A 5,356-nucleotide genomic window follows, 5' to 3' on the forward strand; every position below is an offset into this window, starting at 1 on the left:
CTCTCTGAAGAGAGAGAGAGAGAGAGAGAGAGAGAGAGAGAGAGAGTGTTTAATTCGTGAAGCAAAATCGTTCATTTTAAACAACAAAACTATGTTAAATCATTTAGCGTGGATGCATAAGCATGATGTAGTCCATCTGTGTCAGATCTTAAATTCAGTCCATTTTTTTTGCATATGTATGTATTTTCTCTGAAATTAGCCGTTTATTTAATGTTCTTTCTGTATCCATTATTTTGACATTCTACCAATCGAATTCATGCTTAAGTTTCAATCTGTGATCTGTGATTACAGACTGTTTATCAGTGTTCCAATTTACATTTTTGTTTGAAATCGTTGGGAGAGCGTCTTTTTGTACTTTTATGAATTTATTAAGTTTATTATTACTATAAAATGCTGGTTTCAAATTTTCATTTCTGCAAATCGTTATAAATTTCTCGGCGTTAGTTGAGTTGTATGGTATTAAGAACCACGGAGTGTCCTTATCAAACTATCCTCATCATTAGATACACTTCAGTTGTCAAAGGGTTGCGTCCAGAGAACAAGTATTTCAATCTAATGTTAATTGTTTTAAAAATAAAATCCACTGGATAATCATTTTTTAATAAAGTGTTTATTATGAACTGAATGTTTTTTTTTTATGATATTTCGGGTTTGATAGAAGTATCACCCTGTCAGTCATTCCCATCACTATACCTTTTTTGTGAGCTACGGGATGCGCAGACAAATAATTTAAATATCTGCCCGAAAAGGTTTGTTTGTGATACCAATCAAATTCTAAACTGTTCCCATTCCTGATAATTGTTATGTCTAAAAAATTTATTTTTCCACTCCCTACTTCCATCGTAAATTGTAATCTATTGTGGAAAGAATTAAATGTTGATAAAACAGTATCTATTAATTCAGAAGGGGCTGCCATCACTATATCATCAAGGTATCTGACATAAAAAGATAAATTTGCATCTAAGGTCTTTATCGCCTACGTCTCCAAATCACGCATAACCAGATCCACTATGATAGGGGAGAGGGGCGAACTCATCGGAGTCCCATAATTTTGTTTGTAAAATTCATCATTAAAACTAAAAACAGTTGAGTTTAATATTAACGATATTCCCTTCATAAATTCTTCTCTCGGAATACTCGTAACTTTTTTTAGGAGATCCCATCTTCTATTCACATTTTCTATCGCTAATTCTATTGTAACATTTGTGAATAACGAGATTACATCTAGTGATATCAAAAAATAATTATCCGGAATTTGTGTGCCCTTTAATTTTTTAACTAATTCAAAACTGTTCTCAACTTTACTTATTGGTATCTCTACATTCTTAGATATTATGTCATGTAAGTAACTCGCCAAAGGATAAACTAGGCTGTCTAGAGATGAAATAATAATCCTGCGTAGGTATTGCCTGGTTTATGCACTTTTGGTAATGCATAACACTTCGGCAGTATTCCATCGCTAAAAGAAACTTTTCTGTACACCTGATCTGAGATGTATTTTCTCTTTTTCCAACTTTTGATCAATTCTCTAATGCTCCTCTCCAACCCATTCAACGGATTCTTCTTTAACCTAGTGTAAGTCTCAGGATCTTCCAGCATTTGGGTGACTTTATTGATGTAATCATTTCTGTCTAATGCAACTGTGATATTTCCCTTGTCCGCTCTTGTAAAAATTATGTTTATAATAGTTAATAGAATTATTTTTCATAAACCGAGATGTATACTTAACAAGCGAAAATAATCCGTCTTTTATGAACTTATTCACTGATGTTGACAGAAATTTCCTTAAAATCGGTACCACTAAATTCCTTATCTTCAAGGTGTTAGTGTATCTTAATTTCCAATAGTTATTTTCAATATTTTTAATAAAATCAAAAAGCATGCTTTTTTTATGTAACGGTGGTAGAGAAAATTTGTCACCCAACTGCAACAACATCTGAACTTTATTTGGAATCTTATGTCCAGACCAATTAACGAACCATCCATCTTTAATTTCAACTATCGAAGATTCTGAGTTAACGTCCATGAATTCATTCGCTTCGATTTTCACCTCAACCTGTTCATTCCATTGGTTGTTCGTCATACTTTGGAAGGAAAATTTAAATTTGCTTTTAACTTACCGGTATTATGTTGTTCCGATTCCACAAAATAATGAACAGGTTTAATGTTATTAAATTTCTTTCGTTTATTTTTTAATATTAACCAATTCAATTTTTTCGATAATTTGATTTCTTTATGTATTAATTGATTATGAAACGTGTATTCTTGTTTCGCGAAAAAAGAATTGCAAATTTTCATGGGAACATGTTTCATAATGTTTCTTCTAAGCCATGGTTTTTTGGGAACGACTGACAGTTCTATACGCGTCATTTAGTTCTATTTTGAGAGTTCTTAGAATAAACTGTTCTCTATGGCGCTTGAATTTATGTGAAGATCTAAAATGAGAAAGTTCCAACTTAAAATCTTGCAGTTTATATAAATGTTGAGGGACTACATCATGCTTGATGCAAGCTCTAACCAGTTTTATATGAATCTTATTTTTAATAATCTTGTGATGTTTAATCCAAAGTTTCATGAAATTAACGGGGATGATACCGAAGGTCACGGTGATAAAATTAAAAAAAAACATAAAATTTAGCATTCGACGCATATTACAGTCAGCGTATTTTAAAAAAGAAAGAAAAAAAAGTGTACATAAGACTCTCACTTATTAAAAAACACAATATAAACTAATTGAGCTAATAAGAGTCTTTCTATAATGTTTTTTATTTTTATTTGTTGTTCTGCACTAGTCTTTTACTTTAATTGTATAGCGAGGAAATATTATATATTCTGGCAAGTATGCCTCCAATGTTGCTCCATGCAGTGTTTTTTGTAATTTTATTATAGTATCTGGTGTTGTTAACTTGCAATTGTTTTCTAGTATAATTCTGCCTGTATTTTCAATTGTTTCCTTTATTTCTCCGTGGTCTTTACAATAAATTATAATATTTTGTTTTGTTGGTGCTGAGTACAACCAAGTATGCGAATTATTTAATGGTATCCATGTGGTACGATTCGCTGTCATGCTTCTTATATTACAGTTTTTATAATATTGTCTTATTTCTAAATAGATTTCGATTTCGCAAATCAGATCGGTGTTTACGCGATGTACCGGAAAGTTTTGTGGACATAAATATTCTGTCTCGATTATTGTACATTTTTGTATTTCTCCTTGCGAGAGTATTATATAAGTGTGTCCTTCTATATTAACTGCTATTAACGAATTGCGTATTTCTACAAATGTGAATATATCTTTATGATCCCGTGCGGGGAGTGGCAATATATTTAGTATTATGTACTTGAATGTTGATATCAGAGGAAATCTTAGAATGGTGTATATATTTTTGGCGTCGCAATGTGCGCTGATAGTGACTATTTTTTCTATTTTTGACCATTCTTCTTTTATTTGGAATGGAAAGTAAAGTCCTTCCGGTAATTGTAAACTCGCGTCTCTAAGATTTTCTATGATATGTCGTATGGGTGCTAATTTAGGGTTTAATATGCCTTCTTTTATGGCGACTAAATACTCTAAAATATCATCCGCGTCGCGTATTAGATCGGATAATATTGTGATAATTATGAGGAAGTGTATACTCCTGTAAACTCATGCGATGTTCGTTCGTTACTAATTGTTCTCGTAATTTTTTAGTTACGTTTGCAAGAAGGTATTCGTTTGTCTGTATTTCTTTTCCAGTGAGGTCTATGTGGGCTATGGTAGCTTGCAGTATTTTTATTTGATTCTGTACCACGTGTTGCGTCGCTTGTTGTGTGTCGTGTAGTATTGTCAGTTGTTCGTTTACTAATTTTTCGTCATTTGCGTCCATAATACCAAAGTGTTTTTGTAAGTGAGTCTACTCCGTCTTTAACCCTCTTCTTTGAATTTTTTGTGATTTATACGTCGTCGTTATTTTTATTATTAGACGATTTCCTTTTTCGTATTCTCGTTGTATGATGACGTTAAGGTTTTGGCAGGTTTCTTTATCCGTGAACGCGATGAGTTGGCATAAATTTTTTGTTTTTTGCACATACTCTTGCAGTTGTGTTAACCTTCTCGTGAGCGAAGTGGTATCTATTTTAACGACCAGTTTCCAGGATGATTCTACTTGGTGTAATTTTCCTATTTTTTCGAAATATATTCCCGGATGGTGGATGAATCTCTCGATGTTAAATGGTAAGTTGGTATTCTGCCCATTGGCGGGATGCACCCAGAAGAATAGTCTGCAATTAATTATTATTTCTGATTGTTCGTCGGTCTATATTTAGATAGTTATCTTATTTTTATGTTGCGTATGCTGTTCTCACGGTTTCGCGTTGCACCTGTATCGCGGGAGTATCTTTTATTCTTCATGATACTTTATCTGTTTAGTTTCATATTTAATATGGTCAGCACTAGTGGCTTATCGTTCATTTTATGCCTTTTGCTTCTTTAAGTTTGCAATGATCCTTAGTTGTGTGACATTAGTCGGTACTGGTTAGTTGTCACTGTGTTTGGTACCGTAGATCCGCTTCCAGATTTCGTGCATCCCCCCGTAGCTGATCCTCCTCCGTATTTTCCCATCGGAGAAGATGAGTTAAGTGGTGCGGAGGGTGAGAGTGTTGATGAAGCCGGAGAAGCTGGTAAGATCCTCGTACCCGTCGATGACTCTGATGACGAGGAGGCTTCCAGTTTCGACTCTAGTTTGGACTCTAATACCGACGAGTCGGATGATGAGCTTGCCTTGTTTAACATCTCGGATTTCTCGACAGACTCGGAGGCTTCCTCCGAGTAGATTATAAGTTTTTGTATATATTGGGTGGATCCATATATTCGTTTGGTTTTTGTTAGTAGTGCAAAATTTTTTCCGAATATCTCCGGTTCTGGTTACCTAATCGGGCAATCCAAATATGTTTTGGAAAGGTGACAGTCCGCTCTTTTCATCTGTCAAATTTGGTTTCATTGGCATTAGTTTTGTTTGTGCTACAGGCCTGTGAACATGTCGGAGAATAAGGTGCATTTTCGGCACATTTTGCTTTATTACTTCAAGAAAGGCAAGCGAGCTGCGGAGGCCCACCGAAAGATATGCGGCGTATACAGGGACGATGCCTTAACAGAACGTGCCGCTCAGAAATGGTTTGCCAAATTTCGTTCCGGAGATACGAGTCTTGAAGATGGACCCCGCAACGGTCGGCCCACCGAGGTTGATTCGAATGATATCAAGGCACTGGTTGAGCAAGACGACGCTAAAGGTGCGAAAGATTGCGGAGACACTTAAAATAGGTTATGGAATCGTACAAAGGCATTTGCAACAGCTTGGCTACGTGTCCCGCCTCGATG

Source organism: Mycetomoellerius zeteki, unplaced genomic scaffold (genome assembly GCF_001594055.1).
Source record: "Mycetomoellerius zeteki isolate Tzet28-1 unplaced genomic scaffold, Tzet1.0 scaffold77, whole genome shotgun sequence".
NCBI lineage: Eukaryota > Metazoa > Arthropoda > Insecta > Hymenoptera > Formicidae > Mycetomoellerius > Mycetomoellerius zeteki.